This window comes from Neoarius graeffei, chromosome 17, assembly GCF_027579695.1.
Source record: "Neoarius graeffei isolate fNeoGra1 chromosome 17, fNeoGra1.pri, whole genome shotgun sequence".
Lineage (NCBI taxonomy): Eukaryota > Metazoa > Chordata > Actinopteri > Siluriformes > Ariidae > Neoarius > Neoarius graeffei.
The window spans coordinates 68,380,434-68,407,568 of record NC_083585.1 but is presented as its reverse complement, the minus strand read 5'-3'; the positions used below and the strand labels follow the sequence as shown (position 1 = coordinate 68,407,568).

The following is a 27,135-nucleotide window of genomic DNA, read 5'->3' as shown; positions in this document are numbered from 1 at the left end:
AGTACTGCTTCCCCCTCCTGAGGCGCCGGACGGTTTGCCAGAATTTCTTCGAGGCCGACCGATAGTCCTTCTCCATGGCCTCCCCGAACTCCTCCCAGTTCCGAGTTTTTGCCTCCGCAACTGCCCAAGCTGCAGCACGCCTGGCCTGCCGATACCCGTCAGCTGCCTCAGGAGTCCTGGAGGTCAACATGGCCCAATAGGACTCCTTCTTCAGCTTGACGGCATCCCTTACTTCCGGTGTCCACCACCGGGCTCGGGGATTGCCGCCACGACAGGCACCGGAGACTTTGCGGCCACAGCTCCGAACAGCTGCATCCACAATGGAGGTAGAGAACATGGTCCACTCAGACTCAATGTCCCCCGCCTCCCTTGGAAGCTGGGAAAAGCTCTCCCGGAGGTGGGAGTTAAAGACCTCCCCAACAGAGTGCTCGGCCAGACGTTCCCAGCAGACCCTCACCATACGTTTGGGCCTGCCAGGTCTGTCCAGCTTCCTCCTCCGCCAGCGGATCCAACTCACCACCAGGTGGTGATCAGTTGACAGCTCAGCCCCTCTCTTCACCAGAGTGTCCAAGACACAGGGCCGGAGATCAGAGGAAATGACAACAAAGCCTATCATCAACCTCCGACCTAAGGTGTCCTGGTGCCACGTGCACTTATGGACACCCCTATGCTCGAACATGGTGTTTGTTATGGACAAACCGTGACTAGCACAGAAGTCCAATAACAAAACACCACTCGGGTTCAGATCGGGGAGGCCGTTCCTCCCAACCACGCCCCTCCAGGTGTCACTGTCGTCACCCACATGAGCATTGAAGTCCCCCAGTAGCACAAAGGAGTCCCCAGTCTGAGCACCCCTCAGTACCTCTCCCAGGGACTCCAAGAAGGCCAGATACTCTATACTGCTATTCGGCCCGTAGGGACAAACAACAGCAAGAGCCCTCTCCCCAATCCGAAGGCACAGAGAGGCGACCCTCTTGTTCACTGGGGTAAACTCCAACACATGGCGGCTGAGCTGGGGAGCTATAAGCAAGCCCACACCAGCCCGCCACCGCTCACCATGGGCAACTCCAGAGAAGTGGAGAGTCCAGCCCCTCTCGAGGAGCTGGGTTCTAGAGCCCAAGCTGTGCATGGAAGTGAGCCCGACTATCTCTAGCCGGTACCTCTCAACCTCCCGCACAAGCTCAGGCTCTTTCCCCTCCAGCAAAGTGACATTCCATGTCCCAACAGCTAGCCGCTGTGTCCGGGGATCAGGTCGTCAAGGCCCCTGCCTTCGACTGCCACCCAATCCACACTGCACCAGTCCCCTACTGCTACCTCTGTGGGTGGTGAACCCACAGGAGGTCGGGCCCACATCACCTCTTCGGGCTAAGTCCGGCCAGGCCCCATGGGCAAAGGCCCAGCCACCAAGCGCTCGCATACGAGCCCCAACCCCAGGCCTGGCTCCAGGGTGGGGCCCCAGCTGCGCCATACCGGGTGACGTCACGGTCCTCGATGGTTTCACCATAAGGGTTTGGTGAACTGCTCTTGGTCTGGTCTGTCACCTAGGATCTGTCTGCCTTGGGAAACCCTGACAGGGGCATAATGCCTCCGACAACATAGCTCCTAGGATCATTCAAGCACACAAACCCCTCCACCATAATAAGGTGGCAGTTCTAGGAGGGGTTTGCGACAAAATTTCTCTCAAAATAGCCGCAAATGCGTCACTGGTGTCGCAAAGCCATCACGAACCCTTCTCAAGTCAGTTTCCATGAGACAGGAAGTGCGAGTTCTTCAACAGCCTGCGACTAGTTGGAGACACAATAATTGCGATAAAATATGTGAATATCAATTCAGTGTGATTCCAAGTGAAAATTGTTGCTAATTCGCATATTTTATCGCAATCGTTGTGTCTCCAACTAGTCGCAGGCTGTCGCAGCCCAGTGAGGTACTGGCTTTAGGATGAAAGTTTAAGCTCTTTTCAAATGGGATTAGTGAATAAACACGGAATCCATCTCAGGTATCAAACACTCGTCCTTGACATGTTCTTTGCTTTATTTTGCTCTGAAATAAGTAACCGGGTTGAGGGTTTTTTCCATATAGAATTATCAAATACAGAAAATATGTTTAACTAGTGTCCATGTGATTGGTGGAATATTCCCGGTATTTCACTGGGATGAGTAGGTTCAGGTCACACAGCTGAGTTTTTCAACTGTTTAATGATTAGTTATTGTGAGCTGGGATTCATTCTATCTGCAAAAGGTTTCCAAAAAAAAAAAGAAGTTTATGCAGTTTTAATGATAATATACACCTTTTTCTTAAATGACATGAAATTCTTCTGTCAGAAGGAGCTGAAGAACCACATGGTGATCTTTCAGGGACAGAATTGGACTGTATGACACTGATAAGGACATACAGTCTGATAATTTTCGGCTTATTTATTGGCCGAAATAAGGAGATCAGAAGGTGCTGCCTTTCAAATGAAGAGCACTAATGCTATCCCTACTTAGGGAGCTTCATTCTGATTGGAACAGAAACCATCAGATCGACACTACATTATAAATCTCAGGGTTAGGGGCACAAGCATTTAATACAGGCAAGTGGCCAGCAGGGAAGATGTGTGTGTATGTTAGAGAGAGAGAGAGAGAGAGAGTTTTTAATGATGACAATGAACCTAACAAGAGAGACAACAAGCAAAGCACATGCAAACAAAGGCGACTGTAAAGTGCTGTCTAAAGAGAGGAATGTGGAGAGAGAGAGAGAGAGAGAGAGATTAGAGGGAGGAATGACACTATTGTTCCATTAAGCCAGTCTGAAAATAGCCTCCTGCTCTAGCCAATGAGCTCAGTGTTGCTATAACGGCCATCTTTATACCATATAAATGGTTCAGGAGAGAGAGAGAGAGAGAGAGAGAGAGAGGTGGAAATGGAAGGCAGGGAAAGACTGATAAATGTGTTTATTTGGAGTAAAGTGTTAAAAACTGAAAGATAGAGAGAGACAGGAACATTATAAGATTATGAGAGAGACAGAAAGCTAGACTGACTTACAGAGAGAGAGAGAGAGAGAGAGAGAGAGAGAGAAACTAATATAGATATTTAGTCAGTGCCTAAAAGCGGAGCTCCTGAAGAGTTTATGAGTAAAATATTCACAAGGACACAAAATCCCCCTGAATAGAATAATAATATTACAGCACCATGAATGAACCATCGAATTGTGTCTTGTCGTGTTTTTCACCTCAATAAATCACTGCATTATCTTGACAGTGAGACCAATAATGAGATTCACATCACAGTTACGATACAGATTTATTCCTTTCTTTGACACCGCATGCCATACACCAGAAACAACACCACCACATTTATTATGGTGTGACTCTGCTGGGTGCCTGGGGGACAGCAGTGAACCAGCGCTTTCACTTTACACCACTACTGTAGAGTTACCATCCAATATCACACTCCATGCATCACACAGTTGTCTGGTTTCATCTCTCACATCCACACAGTACCATTAGGACTCATCCCCATGCACCTGTTCCTGATTAGAGCTCAATCACAGCACAGACATTTATATAAGGACTCTGAGTAACACACAGACTTTGTGAAAGCCTTGTATTTGGTCTCACTTTTCTGGTTTTGACCCTGTTTATGTTTTTGGACTGTGAGTATTGTATTCTCTCTGATATCCTGTCTTTTTTTCTTTTTTTTTAATTTAAACATATTTGGGGTCAGAGTTTGCCCCAAGAACATTAAAGCTCATCTAAGGGGGCTTACTCCAAATAACATTTTACATTAATATATAGAGCAAACAAAAACGGCAAAACAACAGACAAAAAAAGGGGGGGGGGATGTAAGCAAGTAGTTGGCCCAACTATTCCTGTGTGTGGAATCTTTTAGATTCCTAGTTTGGACATATGAAAATAACTTTCTGTTGTTATCAAAAGATAACAAACTGGAACCAAATAAGAAAGAAGATACTTTAACTGAGTCCGACATAGTAGACCAACTGCTTGCAAATAAATGAGCAGCTGAGGAGAGCAGTTTGTTCCTTTGGGCAGCAAAACATGGACAATAAAGAAAAAAATGCTTTATTGTTTCAGAATGAAAACCACATAAGGAAGCAGACGATATTTTACATCCAATATGAAAAAGATGATAATTAAGCAAGCATGCATTTAACCTCAATCGAGTATGTAAAATTGACGAATATCTATTAAGGCTATAATCATAAAGAGCGTTTGGCGAACAATTAGATAAATTAATCAACAAAACTTTTTTAAACAAACTTAGAGAATTAAGACTATGAATTTCAAGACTAAGATTATTCCATAGGCTAGTGGTGGAAGGGAAAAAAGATTTTTTTAAAGCGTTTAAAGATATCTTGTCTGTGCCTCGCCTGACCACTGCCTGGTTTTCCACGTGTTTTGGATCTGTTTGCTCGCATGTTTTCCATAAAACTCTTCCTGCGATTATATCCGTCTATCGCCCTGACACGACACAAACTGTCAACTGTCCAACAAGCTAGTGGACTAATAAAACTGTTTTAACTTGTTTTATGTGAAACTGTCATGAATATTTTCTGCAAAATGTGTTAGTAAATAATCCCACATTATTTAAAAAAAAGCAAATTAAAAATAAGCACTGGATAAAAACCCCATCTATCTTATGGAAATAAAGATGCAAGTTTCATTGCCCAGTGGTCAAGTGTTTGAGATACACCGCCTTGCACTTATGGTCGGGTTCGCTGTGGTGCTACACGTTTGTTGTTTGTACGGACGTCACACAGTCGTGAAAGCCATCAGAAATCAAGTTGATGCATTAGCATATTCTTGGAAGTATGGAGCTCCTCTATGAGCCAGAGAAAGACAAACATACAGACGATAAAACAGAAAGACAGCGGTCAAGATATATCATTCGTCCTTTGATCTCAAACCCAAATGTTTTCAGTGTATCACAAAAACCAAAGACTTGCCTGGCTGTTCCAATACTTTTGGAGGGGACTGTGTATGGACTGCAAGATAAAGAGAGACAGAGAGAAAGAGAGATGTTAGTGTGAATTCCATCTGACGCTGATGATGTCACAACAAGCTTAACAACCAGCCAATCGGATTTATACAACATGGATACAGTAGGGGTGTTCACACGGCAACTTTTACTCCAGTGTAGCGCCGGGGCTGCCCCGGTAGAGCGTTCACACGGTACAAAGTTATACCGGTGTAGCCCCTAAAAGCTGCTTAAACCGGTGCAAATCTAACCCTGCTCGGGAGGTGGTTTAAGAAATTTACTCCGGAGTAAATGTTAGTTTGCGGGGCAGCACCGATATAAAATGGGACGTCTGAACGCTACAGGGGTCGACTCGCTACGCGTGAGGAGAGTTGATTACATACGGGCATTGCGTAATTTGCATCCTGGTATTTTGCGCTTCCAAAATGGCGAATATCAACAACAACAGAACTGCGTATCTTCATCCACGTTGTTTTCCCGGCGCTTGGTGATGCCATGACAACCGTCCACATGGCCATGAATGACACGAAGTCGTCGATTTGTTGTCGAATTAATTGTAGAATGCGTTGTTTTCATGCTCTCTTGTACTTGCGCAACCTTTCCTTTCTCTCTTTTACCCTTTTACGGTGTCAATCACAAACAAGGCGGGAAAAGGAAGTACATTTTCACGCATGTGCATATTTCATTTCCGCATTATTACTATCGTATAGCACGGTCGCAAAATCTGCCGTGTGAACGCAAGTGGGGCTGCACCGGTGCTAACGCGCTTCTCTCTAGTAAGCAGGTTTGTGACGTGTGAACGCTCCACAAAATTTACAGATATATCGCAACAAAATACATCGGTGCAGCATTGATGCAAATATGTGCCGTGTGAACACCCCTAGTGTGCACCTGCGCATTCTTTCTCTCTACACCGCCTCACTTTTCCCTCTCCTTTCTCTTTTTCTCACTTCCCCCCATATCTCTCTTCTCTTTTCTGTCTTTTTTTCCTTCCATGCATTTATTTGTTCCAGTGACACATGTAGGGGCATGGACTTCAATCCGATTGGCTACAGGAACATTGGGCGTGTGACTTTTTGGAGCTCTGTTTCCATCATGCTGGTGTTCAGTAGATACATAAGGAGATTTTTAGGAGGCCTGAGATGAGAGTAGTGAACTCTGAGTGTTTTTTTTTTTTGGTGAACACTCGAGCACCATGAGGACAGATTGGAGTTGAAATGCGAGTGTGTGTAGCACAGAGAGACACAAAATGGCTGGTTATTGAGCTGATGTCCTATACAATCACCGGCTGTAGAATGAGTGGGGATGATGAAGTGTGTGTGAGAGAGAGAGAGAGAGAGAGAGAGAGAATAAAAAAGGTGTAATTTGAATTTTCCATGTTGCAGTGTAGTGTGGAATCTCATCAGGTTTCGCCTGAAGGCTTCTAAATCCAATATCCACATTCAGAACATCGCGACTGAAAACACAAGAATTTCAGCTTTAACCAGTTCTTTAATGAGTAAAAATCACATTTCAGAGGGAAAGGCTTTGATTTGCATACAAATGAGAAAAGAAATATTAAAAATGAGAGTTTTACAGAGTGACTGTTTTGACACACACACACACACACACACACACACACACACACACACACACACACACACAAAAACCCCAGAAATGGCTGGAGAATGAGTGCGTATGTGTGTTTTATTTTTATGTACAGTGGATATAAAAGGTTTACGCCCCTGTGTTAACACGGCAGGACTTTGTGATGTAAAAAAAAAAAATGAAACCAAGAAAAATTGTCCTTTTTTCCACCTTTAATGTGATACAGCAAGAAGCAACATTCAAGTGAAACACAAACATCACTGAGCTAAAAAAGAAAAAGAATATAACTAATAATAACCTGCTCGCATAAGTATGCACACCCTTAAGAATGGGTCATGTGACTATGCTGAGAATGAAGCAATCATATCCAAAATCAGTCAGTGAAATGATTCTGATTAACCAAATATAGATCAGCTGATTCTGAAGGATCTTCTTAACATCATCTTGGTTTCGTCTGACTGTTGAAGCCAGAGCTTACAAAGCACACAGAGGATCTCATTATTGAAAGGTATAGATCAGAAAGAATTTACAAAACCTTAGAAGGCCATCGTCAACAAGTGAAGGAAATGGGGCACCACAGTGACATCACCAAGAACAGGATGTCCCTCCAGAACGGAACTGATGAAAGGACAAGAAGAAAACATATCAGAAACACAGACGAGAGATCTACAGCTACATTACTGGAGCTGCAGAAACATGTGGTAAGTCCAGGTCACTCCCTGCATGTGACAACACTCTCTCACATTCTTCACATTCCTGGGCGATGGGGTAGGGTGACTAGACAGAAGCCCTTTCTCATGGGAAAAAAAAAAACCTCCAAGCTCGCCTAAATCACCCCAAACCACGTGGCAGAAACGTGTTCTGGTCTGATGAGACCAAGGTAAAACTTTTGAGTATAATTCTAAAAGATATGTCTGGCACAAAAACATGACAGATTATCACCCAAACAGCACCATAGCCATGGTGAAGCACGGTGGTGTGAGCATCATGCTGTGGGGCTGGGAAGAGAAGCTGTGACTCTTGTTAAGATAGATGGGATCTCAGAAGATAAAAGGGATAGAAGGAAGAGAAAACTGTTTGACAGCTGAAGAGGAAGATAAATTTCACTTTCCAGCACGATAATGATACAAAGCACAAACCCAAGTCACCAAAGGAACGATTTCAGAAGAATATAAAAAGTGTTTTGGAGTCAGAGCCCAGATCTCAATCCTGTAGAGAATCTGTGGAATGACTTGAAGAGGGTCGTGCACAGGAGAACCTCTTGGAATCTGATAGACCTGCAGCATTTTTGTAAGGAAGAGAGGAATAAAATTACTAAATGATGCTGTGTGTAAGTCCTCAAAAAACACTGAATGCTGAATTGCCCCCAAGCATAACTACATCATCACTTGTTTATCGCAATGCATTATGGGAGATAGCCGGGGTTGGTAGCTGTGCAATATAATGGATGTTAGATTAATTTTACATGAGAGGAGTGATTTTGCCATGCTCTGTTGTGGAAGACAATGAAATTGGTGATTTAAAGAGGTGGAGAGCATGTCGAGGGTTTACAGCAGGAAAATCTGAATCCAGATCAAGCTTGGTGAGAAGGTAAGACATAAGTGACAAGAATTCGTACAACATAGAGATTGACTGAGTTGACCACACTACTACAACAACAACATCAAATCTCAGAATGTCTCATCAAAATGAGTGATTAGTTAAATAAAACTTGATATCAGGAAACATTACAAAAAGAAAATCTTTGGAAAGCCGCTGATCTGCCGTGTCATGTTCAGTATAAATGCGTTTACTTCAGTAAATGCCGCTAGTGAGGTCCACTGAACATTATCCAGACCCGAAGGAGAGCCCTTGGTGGTTTGGGAGTTTTATCGGTCCGACAGGCTCGTTCGGCTGCCGAGTGCTTCGGTACGTTGAAAGGCAAAGGCCGAAGAATGCTTCTGTGTTTTACAGGCTTTGGAATATCGCTAGCTTCAGACGATGAACAGTGTCGATTGTTATAATCATCTATAACCGAAGCCCATTCCGCAGACCATGGAAATATTGCTGAGTCACAGTTTAAGTACATCTTTTTCCCACCAGAGAAATGTAAGTTACAAACACTCGTCCATTTCGATTCAGTTGGAAGGTTTTCATTGCGGATTAAACTTATCCATTTCTTTCTTCTCTTCTCCTCGACTGGCAGCTGATAAACGCTCAGATGAGGTGTTCTCTTTGTTGTGGAGACACAGTTAGACGCACAGCAGTTCACTTTAGGCAGCATGGTTAAAACCGGTTAGACACAACAATGCAGTGTTTAACAAAGGAGAAAGTAAACAATATAGCAGAGCTGACCCCAGGTATCACCCATAATGCATTGCAGTAAACAAGTGATGATGTAGTTATGGGTTATGGGATCATTTCAAGAGAAAGGGGCTTTCACAAGGTAGTAGTTAAGGGGTGTGCATACTTATGCAACCAGGTTATTGTATACTTATGCAACCAGGTTATTGTACATTTTTCCATAAAATGTTTATTACCTCACCCGGGATGGAGTCCACCAGGGGGCGAGGTATTGTTTTCGGTGGGGTTTCTTTGTTTCTTTGTTTTTTTTTTGTTAGCAACATTACAGGAAAATGGCTGGACCAGTCTTCATGAAACTTTGAGGATAGATGGGCATTGGTTTCAAATAGAACCTCCAACATTTTGAGGGCCATCCTGTCAAGGTCAAGGTCACCAAAAAGGTCAAAATCGTTTTTCTTTTTCGCAATATCTTCCTTCATATTCAGCATATTTATTTCAAACCAATTCCAAAATGTTCATCTTTCAATTCTGCTTCCATTGATATGCTATATGACGGGTCTGTCATAGTTTTCTTTCAAACATTTGTTTGTTTGTTTGTCTGTCTGTTAACAATCTAGTGTCTAGATGGTTGCACTGATTGACTTCAAATTTTCAGGGCAAGTGGGCAATGGTCCATAAATTACTTCATTAAATTTTGGGGGTAATCGGGTCAAGGTGAAGGTCGAGGTCACCAGAAAGGTCAACCTTTTGGTCCAAATAACATATTTTCCATTATAACTCATAAACGGTTGCCGATAGACAAATGTTTACTATTATGAGCATACAGTGGTGCTTGAAAGTTTGTGAACCCTTTAGAATTTTCTATATTTCTGTATAAATATGACCTAAAACATCATCAGATTTTCACACAGGTCCTAAAAGTAGATAAAGAGAACCCAATTAAATAAATGAGACAAAAATATTATACTTGGTCATTTATTTATTGAGGAAAATGATTCAATATTACATATCTGTGAGTGGCAAAAGTATGTGAACCTTTGCTTTCAGTATCTGGTGTGACCCCCTTGTGCAGCAATAACTGCAACTAAACGTTTCCGGTAACTGTTGATCAGTCCTGCACACCGGCTTGGAGGAATTTTAGCCCATTCCTCCGTACAGAACAGCTTCAACTCTGGGATGTTGGTGGGTTTCCTCACATGAACTGCTTGCTTCAGGTCCTTCCACAACATTTCCATTGGATTAAGGTCAGGACTTTGACTTGGCCATTCCAAAACATTAACTTTATTCTTCTTTAACCATTCTTTGGTAGAACGACTTGTGTGCTTAGGGTCGTTGTCTTGCTGTATGACCCACCTTCTCTTGAGATTCAGTTCATGGACAGATGTCCTGACATTTTCCTTTAGAATTCGCTGGTATAATTCAGAATTCATTGTACCATCAATGATGACAAGCCGTCCTGGCTCAGCTGCAGCAAAACAGGCCCAAACCATGATACTACCACCACCATGTTTCACAGATGGGATAAGGTTCTTATGCTGGAATGCAGTGTTTTCCTTTCTCCAAACATAACGCTTCTCATTTAAACCAAAAAGTTCTGTTTTGGTCTCATCCATCCACAAAACATTTTTCCAATAGCCTTCTGGCTTGTCCACGTGATCTTTAGCAAACAGCAGACGAGCAGCAATGTTCTTTTTGGGGAGGAGCGGCTTTCTCCTTGCAATCCTGCCATGCACACCATTGTTGTTCAGTGTTCTCCTGATGGTGGACTCATGAACATTAACATTAGCCAATGTGAGAGAGGCCTTCAGTTGCTTAGAAGTTACCCTGGGGTCCTTTGTGACCTCACCGACTATTACACGCCTTGTTCTTGGAGTGATCTTTGTTGGTCTACCACTCCTGGGGAGGGTAACAATGGTCTTGAATTTCCTCCATTTGTACACAATCTGTCTGACTGTGGATTGGTGGAGTCCAAACTCTTTAGAGATGCTCTTATAACCTTTTTCAGCCTGATGAGCATCAACAACACTTTTCTGAGGTCCTCAGAAATCTCCTTTGTTCGTGCCATGATACACTTCCACAAACATGTGTTGTGAAGCTCAGACTTTGATAGATCCCTGTTCTTTAAATAAAACAGGGTGCCCACTCACACCTGATTGTCATCCCATTGATTGAAAACACCTGACTCTAATTTCACCTTCAAATTAACTGCTAATCCTAGAGGTTCACATACTTTTGCCACTCACAGATATGTAATATTGGATCATTTTCCTCAATAAATAAATGACCAAGTATAATATTTTTGTCTCATTTGTTTAACTGGGTTCTCTTTATCTACTTTTAGGACTTGTGTGAAAATCTGATGATGTTTTAGGTCATATTTATGCAGAAATATAGAAAATTCTAAAGGGTTCACAAACTTTCAAGCACCACTGTATAGGAACACCCATATTGCCTTTCATTTGGCACCATGACCTTTGACCTTGAATGACTTTGAAATGTGAAACTCAAGGTCATGGATTTTCATAGGACTATAACCTGACAGCTGATGATTGAGAAATTTTACCATTAACAACATATAGGTATAAAATAAGTGCTGCCGGGCGAGGTTTGTTTTGCCTGGCAACACTTGTTTGTTTTTTATTTGTTTTTTTTTCATTGAAAAAGATCTGTAGATTTATGATATATACCATGTTCTCCACAATTATTGGCACCCCTTGTAAAGGTTAGGAAAAAATCCACCTTTTGGTGAAATCGCTTCATCTCACACTGAAAAAAATGAGAAAAAAATTCAACCTTTAATTGAAATAAATTTATTCTGAGAAAAACAAATCCCACATCAAGAAAATTATTTTCAGCAAAAGCACATGTGCCATTATTATTGGCACCCCAGAAATGCTCATGAATACAATGTAACTGAAGCACGTTTCTCGTGTAAATGTAAATTGTCCATGTTTGAGTTGATCGGAGTGTGTAGGAACTTTCAAGCTGTAATCCATGACTTCCTGATTAACTGGGGAACAAATATGAGGCGACACAGAGGCAAAATTCCCTCAACATCAACATGGGAAAGATAAGAGACACACAAACCCAATGAGGGAGAAGTGTGTTGACCTTCATAAGTCAAGGAATGGGGATAAAAAACATCTCACCTGAAAATGTCCATTTCCTATGTCCTGTTAGGGCAAAAATAATAAAAAAGTGGACACCAACTGGAACTGGTACACACTCACCTGGAAGAGGAGCCAAGTTTATTTTACCCCACGTACAGTGAGGAGGGTAAGAGAGGCAAAAAAAAACATCCCCAAGGATCGCTGTTGGTGAATTACAAGAAAAAGTAAAATCTTGGGGTTTCCGAGTCTCCAAACCCCCCATCAGACTCCACCTCCATGCCAACGGATTATTTGGAAGGTTCCAGAAAAAAGCCTTTTCTGTCAGTTAACCACAAACGTAAGCACCTTATGTTTGTAAAACGCTACAACTTTGACTGGAACCATGTTCTCTGGTCTGATGGAACAAAAATGGAGCTTTTTGTCAATAAACACTCGCAGTGGGTTTGGAGTAAAAAGAAGGACGGCTATAATGAAAAGAACTCAATCCCAACTGTAAAATATGGTGGAGGTTCTGTGATGTTTTGGGGCTGTTTTTCCTCCAAAGGCCCTGAAACCTTGTTAGGGTCCACGGCATCATGGACCCCATGAAACACCAGGGCATTTTAAATCAGAATCTGGCTCCTCTGGCAGGAAACTAAAACCGGGTCGTCATTGGATCTTCCAGCAGGACAATGATCTGATGTCCAAATAAACACAAAAATGGTTCACTGAGCACAGAATCAAGTTTCTGCCCTGAACATCTCAGTCCCCTGAGCTGAACCCCAGTGAAAACCTGTGGGCGGAGCTGAAGAGGAGAGAGCACAAGAGAGGGTCGAGGACCCTGGATGATCTGGAGAGATTGTGTAAAGAGGAATGGGCTCAATGCCCCGCTCTGGATCTCCAACCTTATAAAATGTTAGAAGAGACACTCAGTGCTGTTTTACTGATAAAAGGGGTTGGACAGAGTATTGAATGCAGGGGTGCCAATAATAGGGGCACATGCATTTTTGTTGAAAATATTTATTTCTTGATGAGGGATTTATTTTTCTTGGCATAAATTTATTTCATTTAAAGGTTGGATTTTTCCTCATTTTTTCAGTGTGAGATGAAGCAACTTCGCTGAAAGGTGGACGTTTTCTAACCTTTACAAGGGGTGCCAATAATTGTGGCAGGCACTGTATATAATGAATAGCTCACCATGCAAATTAGTCTATGATGTCACATGGTGAGATTCTGAGCTTGCTTTTAGCTACAATCCTCTGAAAAGAATTAGTAAAGCCGCTCAGTAAAACTGTATATTTATGGGTAGATGATTATCATCAGAATATAATTAAATGATGAAGCATTTGGATTAATCACATTCCATTCCATTTAAATACCATTATAGTCCACTAGAAACACATTACAACCCAGTAGAATAATCTCTACTTATTTTTTGTCTATAAAAAGTTTAATCTCAGTTTGAATAAAATGTTAATTATTTTTCTCACAATTGACTAAATTAATTTCTAATTAAATATGTAATCAGCTTCGTTTTTCAAATACGTAAAATAAATATTAGAGAAAGTAATAGAGCTTTAAAAAAGAAAAAGAAAAAAATAGAGAGAATGTTTGAGATTACTCTCACTCAGACCGTGATGTTCCCTTTGAGTTCTGAAACATGTTTATGGAAAAGCACTAAAGGCTAATGAAAGATGATTGCAGGAACATCACATCAGCTCATGATGGAAAATGTGCGTTTGTTTTTCTCTCAGAAGCTCGGCTCCGTGTGTGTTTTTGTGTTTATTTTATCCGCGGGTGAATGAGTGATGTGTTTTACTCATCCTTGCTCTGAAAGATGTTCAGTTATGAGAATAAAACACGATGATTTTATGGAGAAATGGAGAGACGAGAGCATTATGTGCTGCGATCACTCTGAGTGGAAACTGATTTCAAAGAAAAATATTCAGCTGAGATTCTCCGACTCACTGTGTGGAGTGCTGTTACAGGAAAATAATCAGCAACAGGGTGGTGTGAGGAAGAAGAGTTACTGTTACAACCCCAAACTTTTCCTCGAACAGAACGTCCCAATTCCTCTTATCCCACACCAATTTGCCAACGATTATAATTTTTAATGCATTAAACAACACGTCATACTTTTTGTTTAATCTGTTTATAGTTACATTAGATGTTTTGTGAAACAGGTTCCTATTTATGTTACAGCAGCGATAAACAGTCGTTCCCTCACCAGCCTGTCTTTTCTCTCTTGAAGTTAATAAGACAAAAATCGCAGCTTGTCATGTTACCGAGAAACTGTAAAGAAGTGTAAACTCCTCTGTCCTGAAGAGGTCAGAAAACCTAAACTTCCAGCTTCACCTCTGACACTGGAGACTCTCCTGGAGCGTCTTCTGGACACGCCCCTGTGAAGGAGCTGTTACTATAGAAACGATAACGTATTAGAACAAGTGCATTAATATAAACCTGCACTACCATCCGAGCCGCTGTTTTAGAGAATTAATCAACACCTTCTGACCAATCAGAGTGCAGGATTCAACAGCAGTGATGTGTAAAGACAGAGATAATGTAGATGTAAAAAAATAATAAAAAGACAGACAGATGGACAGACTGTCGATGAATAGATATTAAATAGATGTAATAGATGTGTAGAGATGGACAGATAGACAGAGAAAGGTAGACAGACAGACAGAAAGGTAGATAGACAGAAAGGTAGACAGACAGACAAAGGAAGACAGACAGATAGACAGACATGCAGATAGACAGAAAGGTAGACAGACAGGAAGGTAGACAGACAAAGGAAGACAGAGAGACAGAAAGGTAGACACACAAAGGAAGACAGACAGACAAACAGACAGACAGACAGACAGAAAGGTAGACAGACAGGAAGGAAGACAGACAGACAGACAGAAAGGTAGACAGACAGGAAGGAAGACAGACAGACAGACAGAAAGGTAGACAGACAGACAGGAAGGTAGACAGACAAAGGAAGACAGAAAGGTAGACAGACAGAAAGGTAGAGGAGACAAACAGACAGAAATTTAAACAGACAGACAGACAGACAGAAAGGTACAGACAGACAGACAAAGGAAGGTAGACAGACAGAAAGGTAGACAGGCAGACAGACAAAGATAGACAGAAAAGGTAGACAGACAAACAGACAGAAAGTTAAACAGACAGACAGAAAGGTACAGACAGACAGACAAAGGAAGGTAGACAGACAGAAAGGTAGACAGACAGACAGGAAGGTAGACAAGCAAAGGAAGACAGAAAGGCAGACAGACAGAAAGGTAGACAGACAAAGGAAGACAGACAGGAAGGAAGACAGACCGGCAGATAGACAGAAAGGTAGACAGACAGACAGACAGACAGACAGACAGACAGACAGACAGACAGGAAGGTAGACAGGCAAAGGAAGACAGAAAGGCAGACAGACAGAAAGGTAGACAGCAAAGGTAGACAGACAAACAGACAGAAATTTAAACAGACAGACAGACAGACAGAAAGGTAGACAGACAAAGGAAGACAGACAGACAGGAAGGAAGACAGACAGACAGACAGAAAGGTAGACAGACAGACAGACAGGAAGGTAGACAGAAAGGTAGACAGACAGAAAGGTAGACAGACAAACAGACAGAAATTTAAACAGACAGACAGACAGAAAGGTACAGACAGACAGACAAAGGAAGGTAGACAGACAGACAGAAAGGTAGACAGACAGAAAGGTAGACAGACAAAGGAAGACAGGAAGGAAGACAGACAGACAGACAGGCAGATAGACAGAAAGGTAGACAGACAGACAGTCAAAGGAAGACAGACAGGCAGAGAGACAGAAAGGTAGACAGACAGACAAAGGGAGACCCACAAAGGAAGACAGACAGACAGGAAGGTAGACAGACAAAGGAAGACAGACAGCAAAGGTAGACAGACAAACAGACAGAAAGTTAAACAGACAGACAGAAAGGTACAGACAGACAGACAAAGGAAGGTAGACAGACAGAAACGTAGACAGACATACAGACAGACAGAAAGGTAGACAGACAAAGGATGACAGACAGGAAGGAAGACAGACAGACAGGCAGATAGACAGAAAGGTAGACAGACAGACAGACAGACAAAGGAATACAGACAGACAATAAGGAAGACAGACAGACAGAGAGACAGAAAGGTAGACAGACAGACAGACAGACAGAAAGGTAGACACACAAAGGAAGACAGACAGACAAACAGACAGGAAGGTAGACAGACAAAGGAAGACAGACAGGTAGGCAGACAGAAAGATAGACAGCAAAGGTAGACAGACAAACAGACAAAAAGTTAAACAGACAGACAGACAGACAGAAAGGTACAGACAGACAGACAAAGGAAGGTAGACAGACAGACAGACAGAAAGGTAGACAGACAGAACGGTAGACAGACAAAGGAAGACAGGAAGGAAGGAAGACAGACAGACAGGCAGATAGACAGAAAGGTAGACAGACAGACAGACAAAGGAAGACAGACAAAGGAAGACAGACAGACAATAAGGAAGACAGACAGACAGAGAGACAGAACGGTAGACAGACAGACAGAAAGGTAAACACACAAAGGAAGACAGACAGACAAACAGACAGGAAGGTAGACAGACAGGTAGGCAGACAGAAAGATAGACAGCAAAGATAGACAGACAGACAGAAAGTTAAAAAGACAGACAGAAAGGTACAGACAGACAGACAAAGGCAGACTGACAGACAGACAAAGGAAGGCAGACTGACAGACAGACAGAAAGGTACAGACAGACAGACAAAGGAAGGTAGACAGACAAAGGAAGATACACAGAAAGGTCGACAGACAGAGAGAAAGACAGAAAGATAGACAGACAGAAAGGGAGGCAGACAGACAGAGAGAGAGACAGAAAGGTAAACAGACAGAGAGACAGACAGAAATGTAGACAGACAGACAGACAGGTATAAATAGAGATGGATAGTGCCTGATGGATGGCTGTAAGGGCAGTGTGTTGCTCCACAGTGCAGTGTAAAGAGCAGTGCAGATGGACGGAGTGATAAAACAGGGACGAGTGGAACATAAACAACACGCAGTGCATCAACTTTATACTTTATTAATCTATAAAATACATCACACACCTCTCACACACACCTCCCACACACACCTCTCACACACACCTCTCACACACTCACGGCCCACTGACTGAACTGTTTCACTACGAAACTGCGTTTCTCATCACTTACAGCGTTCAGAGTCCAAAGTGCAGGCAAAGGGATGCTGCTGAATCCTGCGCTCTGATTGGTCAGAAGGTGTTGATGAATTGTCTTTAACAGCAGCTCTGACTGTGGCGCAGGTTTATATTAATGCGCTCGTTCTATACGTACTAATACGTTATCGTTTCTATAGCAACAGCTCATTCACAGGAACGTGTCCACTTCTTTGCGGTTTCTTGGTAACATGACAAGCTGTGTTTTAGTTTAGTTTGGTTTTATTTACTTCAAGAGAGAGAAAAAAGAGCGACGGGTGATGGAACGGTTGTTTATCGCTGCTATAAAGTACCGCGTGTGAGAACTTCATTCATAAAATATTAAAAACAACTATAAATGGATAACAAGTACAACGTGTCATTCTTTAATGCATAAAAAAATTTAATCTTTGGTAATTTGCTGTGTTAGAAAAGGAATGAAAGACTTCACAGTGGTCACACACACACACACACACACACACACACACACACACACAGTGTTTATGACTTAGAATAGAATCAATGAAATAAAACAATTTCCAGATCGACACTGCAGCATTATGAATGTATTGTTCGTAAACTGAGCGTTGGTGAGCCGCCGTCCCTCAGTTTTCAGTTTATATCGACTGCTGTGTTTTGTTTTGCAGATGAAAGATGACATTTCAAACCTATAAATCAAGGATGTCGTCTGATAAAAGGTCATCTCTGCTACTCCTATTCCAAAAGTTAAATGTAATGCTAAACATTTTCTTTAAAAAAAAGGGGAAAAAAGCTCAAACACCTGTCTTACATCGCACATGGATATATTTTAGATGTTTTTGTTCCTGAAATGTGATTGCTTACTGCTTATGAGATTTTTTTTCTCTGCAGATTCACAGACGAGACACATTGCAAACATTAATACATATTCATCAGCCGTGTCAGCCATTGCAATCTGCTTTTGTTTTCAGAGCATTATTCATCCTTCATAACGCGCACTAGCTTTCCCCTTCCTTTCATTTACGGTTTGCGTGCTGTGGAATGAAACCCTCGGCATGCAATCTCACCCTAACAGTAATAAATGACTAGTCTGTCAATCTAAAACATGCTAAATCAAGTCAGATGAGGTGAAATCAATCACATGATGTATTGCTAATATGGGTGACCTTTTCCTGTCTCCTGCTCATTCAGAATACAGCGTTCACTTTCCACAGGCCTCGTCATCATCGACTTCATCTGCTCCCACAGACAATAAACCCAACAACATTAAACCAACCACCAGTCTACCAGTTACATCAGTTACCAAGTTAACCAACAATCATCACCAGTTTACACCATCACTTCCCCAATAACCACTAAAACAATGATGCTAAAACAATTTCTCTCACTACACTACACTAATTAACATGCAACTAATTATCCAGATTCCTAAATGAGTCCAAATACCATTACATCAGTTACCACAAAGTTGTCAAATAACCATTAAACCAATTATCCCAAAGACTTTTAAACTAATAACAATAACTACTGATTATAGCACCAGCTAAGAACCATTAAACCAATTATTCCAAATATCACTAGAAGAGAAATCATGTACAATCACTTTTTTCATAACTATGAACCCTGCATTTAGCTTAATGTAGCTCTAAATGTAATAGACTATTAACGGTTTTTCCACACAGTTGTGTTTTATTTTGAAGCATGCATCCACACCTCTCCAAACATAGCTCAGGAACTGTGCTGATCTGTCTGGAGACTGTGTTCACCATTATCATGTGAAACTGGACCAATTAATGCTGAATTTATGAAAGAAACTGTATTTGATGTTTGTGAGAGCGACGTTCAACCATAGAGACCGATCTAAATAACTAACCCAAATGACCATGAAACCAATAAATGGTGGCTACTTTATCACCCAGTACACTTCTCCTGTAAGACTATTAAATTAATAACCACAGTGAGCCCAATTATGGTAAACCAAACAGAAATTAATTCATCAACTGTTAAAGCAATTAAACCAAAATCTCTTAAACTAATAACAGTTTAAAAATAAAAATCAGAAAACTAGCCAAACAACCATTAAACCAATTATCTTCAAGTTCAATAAGCTCTGAAACTACTAGTAAACATCTGGAACATCTAGTAAAAGAAAAAAAAACATCCATCTAAGCAGCATTTAAACCAAATATTACAACTAACTAATAAAATGACTATTAAATCACTAATACCGGCAGTGACGACACCAGCCACAACAAGTAGCCTAAAGGACCATTTATTCAAATACCAAAGAGAATCTGATCACTGGAGGATATCGCAACAACCATTAACCAATTACCCCAAAGTCTGCTGAGGTAATTACAACATCTAGTAAAGTTAAACAGCCATCACCACACCCACTAAACCAACAACCCACAACTAGAACAAATGATCATTAAACCGATTATCAAGATCCAAAGTAATCCCAAGAACCATTAAACAAATAACCACAACTAGTCCAAACACCGTTAAACTAATAACCACAACTAGTCCGCACACCATTAAATTAATAACCACAACTAGTCCAAACACCGTTAAACTAATAACCACAACTAGTCCGCACACCATTAAACTAATAACCACAACTAGCCCACACACCGTTAAACTAATAACCACAACTATCCCAAACACTGTTAAGCTAATAACCACAACTAGTCCACACACCATTAAATTAATAACCACAACTAGTCCACACACCGTTAAACTAATAACCACAACTAGTCCGCACACCATTAAATTAATAACCACAACTAGTCCACACACCGTTAAACTAATAACCACAACTAGTCCGCACACCATTAAACTAATAACCACAACTAGCCCACACACCGTTAAACTAATAACCACAACTATCCCAAACACTGTTAAGCTAATAACCACAACTAGTCCACACACCATTAAATTAATAACCACAACTAGTCCACACACCGTTAAACTAATAACCACAACTAGTCCGCACACCATTAAATTAATAACCACAACTAGTCCACACACCGTTAAACTAATAACCACAACTAGTCCGAACACCGTTAAACTAATAACCACAACTAGTCCAAACACCGTTAAACTAATAACCACAACTAGTCCGCACACCATTAAATTAATAACCACAACTAGCCCAAACACCATTAAACTAATAACCACAACTATCCCAAACACCGTTAAACTAATAACCACAACTATCCCAAACACTGTTAAGCTAATAACCACAACTAGTCCGCACACCGTTAAATTAATAACCACAACTAGCCCAAACACTGTTAAACAAATAACCACAAATAGCTCAAACACCATTAAACTAATAACCACAACTAGTCCAAACATCGTTAGACTAATAACCACAACTAGCCCGCACATCGTTAAACTAATAACCACAACTAGCCCACACACCGTTAGAGTAATAACCACAACTTGCCCGCGCACATCAAACTAATAACCACAACTAGCCCAAACACCGTTAGACTAATAACCACAACTAGCCCCCACACCGTTAAACTAATAACCACAACTAGTCCAAACATCGTTAAACTAATAACCACAACTAGCCCGCACACCATTAAACTAATAACCACAACTAGCCCGCACACCGTTAAACTAACAACCACAACTAGCTCAAACACTGTCAGACTAATTATCACAACTAGCCCGCACACCGTTAAACTAATTATCACAACTAGCCCACACACCGTTAAACTAATAACCACAACCAGCCCGCACAGCGTTAAACTAATAACCACAACTAGCCCAAACACCGTTAAACTAATAACCACAACTAGTCCGCACACCGTTAAACTCATAACCACAACTAGCCCCCACACCGTTAAACTAATAACCACAAGTAGCTCAAACACCGTTAAACTAATAACCACAACTAGCCTTCACACCATTAAACTAATAACCACAACTAGTCCACACACCGTTAAACTAATAACTGCAACTAGTCCGCACACCGTTAAACTAATAACCACAAGTAGCTCAAACACCGTTAAACAACTAGCCCTCACACCATTAAACTAATAACCACAACTAGCCCTCACACCATTAAACTAATAACCACAACTAGTCCTCACACCGTTAAACTAATAACCACAACTAGTCCGCACACGTTAAACTAATAACTGCAACTAGTCCGCACAACGTTAAACTAATAACCACAACTAGCCCAAACACCGTGTGATATTCGACCAGGTGGGTGGAGCACAGAAGCACAGCAGGCCAGAACTGAGTTCTCAACAAACTCTTTATTTTTTTGCTTTTCTGCCTTTCTCAAATTCCCAGCCACACATGCACACACACAAGTGTTCTGGTTGGGGGAGAGCTCCCTTTCGCTGCTCTCCTCTCCTTTTAAAGGGCGTGGTCACTGGGGAAGACACACAAACACTGGTTAATTCCCATCAGGTGCACTGATTCCACCACTTACCTTCCCTGACTCCGCCCTCCATTCACAGACCGACACTTGGCCATGCCCCCGCTGCCACACACCCCCACCGCCCGACTCAGGCTGGGGAGCCGTCCGGCCTGTAGCCAACTCCCCCCCCGACGGAAGAGGAAATCCGCCACGACCATCTGCACCCCCAGCCTGTGGACCACCTTGAACTTAAACGGCTGGAGTGCCAGATACCAATGGGTGATCCTTCATGATACCAACTGGAGTGCCAGATACCTGGAGTGCCAGATACCAATGCGTTGGCATACTTCATGCGGTGGAGCCACTGCAGGGGCGTGTAGTCTGAACAGAGAGTGAAAGGGCGCCCCAGCAGGTAGTAGCGGAGGGTGAGGACCGCCCATTTGATGGCGAGGCACTCCTTTTCAATCGTGCTGTACCTGCCCTCACGGACCGACAGCTTCCAGCTGATGTACAGCACTGGGTGGTCCTCCCCCCCATTCCTGGGACAGAACAGCCCCCAGACCTCTGTCCAACGCGTCCGTCTGCAAAATAAAGGGGAGAGAAAAGTCAGGGGAGTGTAACAGTTGCCCCCCACACAGTGCAGCCTTTACCTCCAAGAAAGCCCTCTGGCATTGCTTCGTCCACTGGACCAGATCTGGTGCTCCCTTTTTAGTGAGATCAGTCAGCAGGCTGGTGATGTCCGAATAATTAGGTATAAACCTACAAGAGTAGCCAGCCAGCCCCAGGAACTGTCTCACCCCCTTTTTGGTCTTGGGCCTCGGGCAGGCCACAATCGCTGCTGTCTTATTAATTTGGGGACGCACCTGCCCATTGCCCAAGTGGAAACCCAGATACCGTACTTCCACCCACCCAAACGCACACTTCTTCGGGTTGGCTGTGAGACCTGCTCGCCTCAGCGACCTAAGGACGGCCCTTAGGTGTTCCACATGCCGCGGCCAGTCATTACTATAAATAATAATATCGTCCAAGTAGGCGGCCACATAGGTGGCATGGGGGCGGAGGACCCTATCCATAAGCCGCTGGAACGTAGTGGGCGCCCCAAACAGCCCAAAAGGAAGTGTGACGAACTGGTGCAAGCCAAATGGTGTGGAAAAGGCCGTTTTCTCTCGGGATAGCAGAGTCAAGGGGATCTGCCAATAACCCTTTGTCAAATCCAGTGTTGAATAAAAACGAGCCGTGCCTAGTCGATCGAGCAACTCATCAATACGAGGCATTGGGTACGCATCAAAATTAGACACCGCATTGACTTTCCTATAGTCCACACAGAACCGGACCGACCCGTCGGCCTTGGGAACCAAGAACACTGGGCTGCTCCAGTCGCTGTGGGACTCCTCGACGATGCCCATTTTGAGCATGGCCTCGAGCTCTTCCTGAACCACCTTTTTTTTGTGTTCGGGCAGTCTGTAACGGTGGCTGTGCAGTACTACCCCCGGGGGCGTCTCAATGTGGTGTTCTATGAGATGGGTGTGGCCGGGCAGCGGTGAGAACACGTCAGAAAATTCTGTTTGCAACTGGGCGACCTCCATGAGCTGGGTCGGGGAGAGGTGGTCTCCACAGGGGACCGGAGAGGTGGGCGATGTCAATTTCCCTTTTTGAGCCTCTGGCCCCAGCTCCGCCTTCTCTGGAACCACCGACACCAATGCCACGGGGACCTCCTCGTTCCAAAGTTTTAGTAGATTGAGGTGGTAAATCAGAAGCGCCCCACCCCTGTCTGTTCGCCTCACCTCATAGTCGACGTCCCCGACTCGCCGTGTGACCTCAAAGGGTCCTTGCCACCTGGCGATCAATTTAGAGCTCGACGTGGGCAACAACACGAGTACTTTATCTCCCGGGTCAGAGTCCCCAAAGAGATTCTGACTGATCAAGGCACTACGTTTATCTCACATACACTGCGCGAACTGTATGGTTTACTGGGAATTAAGCCTATCCACACCAGCGGTTATCACCCACAAACGGATGGCTTAGTCGAACGGTTTAATCGCACCCTTAAAAACATAATTAGAAAATTTGTAAGTGAGGACACAGGCAACTGGGATAAATGGCTCGAGCCCCTGTTATTCGCAGTGCGAGAGGTCCCACAAGCCTCCATGGGGTTCTCCCTGTTCGAATTACTATATGGGCGTAAGCCGCATGGCATTCTGGATGTGCTACGGGAAAATTGGGAGGAGGGACTTTCAACCAGTAAGAACTAAATTCAATACGTTATTGACCTGCGTGCCAAACTCCACACACTCACGCACGGACACAAGTGTTCTGGTTGGGGAGAGAGCACCCTTTCTCTGCTCTCCTCTCCTCTTATAGGGCGCAGTCACTGGGTAAGACACACAAACACAGGTTAACCATCAGGTGCAATGATTCCACCACTTACCTTCCCTGACTCCGCCCTCCATTCACAGACTGATGCTTGGCCACGCCCCCGCTGCCACACACCATTAAACTAATAACCACAACTAGCCCGCACAATGTTAAATCAATAACCACAACTAGCCTGCACACCGTTAAACTAATAACCACAACTAGCCCAAACACCGTTAAACTAATAACCACAACTAGCCCACACACCGTTAAACTAATAACCGCAACTCGCCCGCACACCGTTAAACTAATAACCACAACTAGCCCGCACACCGTTAAACTAATAACCGCAACTAGCCCACACACCGTTAAACTAATAACCGCAACTAGCCCACACACCGTTAAACTAATAACCAAAACTAGCCCGCACACCGTTAAACTAATAACCACAACTAGCCCCCACACCGTTAAACTAATAACCACAACTAGCCCCCACACCATTAAACTAATAACCACAACTAGCCCGCACACCGTTAAACTAATAACCGCAACTAGCCCACACACCGTTAAACTAATAACCACAACTAGCCCGCACACCGTTAAACTAATAACCACAACTAGCCCGCACACCGTTAAACTAATAACCACAACTAGCCCCCACACCGTTAAACTAATAACCACAACTAGCCTGAGTACCAGTTGAGTAAATCACCACAACTAGGTCAAACCATGAACCCAGTTAACTTGTACTGTGATCATTATTATCATTCCTCGAACTCCACCTGCCTGGACTAAACCGATTTCTGCACCTGAAATGACTAAGTTTTATGAAAACTATTAACAGCATCTGTTCTGGATCACATCTGGAGATATTCTTTATGTGGCTGTTCTGAGTCGAGTCTTTAACCACAGTCTGTGGAGTAATCCACAATAATTACAAGGTTAAAACATTAGAAATCAATCTGCTGTCAGCATTTCTGCAGAAGTTCCAAGCGAACTCTTCTCACTCGTCTGCTATCGGAGTTTATTTACGTTTGTTCAGCACTCAGTTCAAATCCCTGATTAATCCTGTTCAGTGCTACAGTTTATATCAGAGCGAGTCTTTACTGAATGCTGACAGCACTGAAGTTTCTAACCCATAAAAAAGCAAGTGATTGTTCAACATGACGTCCAATCAGAACTCAGAACTCAGGACTCAGAAATCAGGTCTCGCTGAAATTATTCTGTCCTGATGAGTCACCTTAAGCTGTCTGCTTTAATCCTGGCAGTAAAGTTTGTTCCAAACCCACACTGGCAACACCATAATGTTTCTGTCTGCTGCAATATCATCAGCACGTGGCTACTGAAATTGAAAAACTAGAGTGATGAATGAGCAACGGTTTAAATTTCCTCAATCCAAAAATCATCCAGAGTGACCTTGAAATCGATCTGTGTTCGCCTTAATAAATTATTTGAATGCGATTATGTTTAAATGATGAACGATCTTCTATTTATGATTTTCAAAGGAGATTTTGTTTCTCCTTGGATAATGTAAGCATAAATGCAGACTGAATGTTCGCTCTGTGGCTCGGAGCAAAAAGGAAAACTGCATTTTTTTTGGCTCTCGTCCCAGAAAGTCCAACGTTAATGTGCGGTAATTGGAGGATACAGTGTGCTTTACAGGACAGCATTTGGATGTTGTTTCATGGAAGCATGGAAACAGGACACCAATTTAGGTTTTGGCAGAACATACAGCCATTAAAAAAAAAAAAAAAAAACCTCGACTGATGTGAAACAGCAGCATCTTATGTTATTTAAAAAGAAACATAATCTAGACCATGTGCTGTTTCAACATAACTAACCAATCACAGTTTACGATATTAACATGATATTGCAAATCACAGGTTTATTTATACACTTACTGGCCACTTTATTAGGAACCCCCTACACCCACTTGCTGTTTGGCTGTTTCTTTAATCAGCCGATCCCTCGACACATCACATCATAGAGATACAAATCCAGAGCTGGAGTTAATTTTCACAATGTTCAAACATCAGAATGGGAAAAATTGTGATCTCACAGTGAAGCGTGACTTTCTGTCACTGTGGTATGGGTGTTGGTTTGAGCCAGATGAGTGTGAGGTTTGAGTATTTCAGAAGCTGCTGATCTCCTGGGGTTTTCACACACAACAGTCTCTAGAGTTTACACAGAATGGTGCAGAAAACAAAAAACACTGAGTGAGTGAGCGACAGTTCTGTGGGTGGAAACAAACGGCTTGTTGATAAGAGAGGGTCAGAGGGAAATGGACAGATTGGTTTGAGTTTTTTTGCCAGGAAGGATATAGTAACTCATATAATCACTCTTTACAACCGTGGTGAGCAGAAAAGCATCTCAGCAACAGCAGAAGAACACATTGGGTTCCACTCCTGCAGCCAAGAACAGGGATCTTAGAATCAACAACAAGTTCCTATTAAAGTGGCCAGGGAGTGTAATTAATGCACTTATTTCTTTAGCAACAGATCGTTCGCAGGGACGTGTACAGCCGATGCTCCAACGATAATAAACAGATTTAGGTTTTCTGTAAGGAGACATTTTTGGAACATGTAAAGAAGGAGCCTCCAGTGTCAGCGCTTTAAAGCGAGACAGCCTTTCGATTTCATAAAACCGGTGAAATTTATTTCCCTCTGAAATGTGGTCATTGTGATATATTGTGAAAACCATCACAGGCCACAATACAAAGACCAGAGTCGTTGAGGGGACAGTGGAGAGGGCGAACGAGTTGAATGACTTCTTCAATCGGTTCAACCAGCCCACGTCCCCCCCACCCTCTCCCTCACTGCAGCCATCTCTTCTTCTTCCCTCAACACACCTCCCCCCAGTCATCACAGCAGCCCCCTCCTCCCCCTCCTCCCCCACCTCAACACAGACTCCTCCATGCATTACTGCAGACCAGGTCAGAGGTCAACTACAGAAGCTTCACCCCAGGAAAGCAGCAGGCCCGGACAAGGTGTGTCCACGACTACTGAAGACCTGCGAGGCTGAACTGGGTGAATCACTCCAACACATCTTCAACCTCAGCCTGCAGCTGGGGAGAGTGCCCACCCTCTGGAAGACATCATGTATCGTTCCAGTTCCCAAAAAGAATCGGCCCAGTGAGCTGAACGACTTCCGACCGGTGGCACTCACTTCACATCTGATGAAGACGTTGGAGCGGCTCTTCCTCAGCCTCCTCAGACCCCAGGTACAACATGCCCAGGACTGTCTGCAGTTTGCATACCG

General features: G+C 42.9%; 1 protein-coding gene across 1 annotated transcript in view; it reads left to right on the top strand.

Moving 5' to 3' along the window:
- Window positions 1-27,135, top strand: part of LOC132864475 (NLR family CARD domain-containing protein 3-like) — a 1,256,659-nt gene that overhangs the window by 532,065 nt on the left and 697,459 nt on the right. The window lies entirely within an intron of this gene.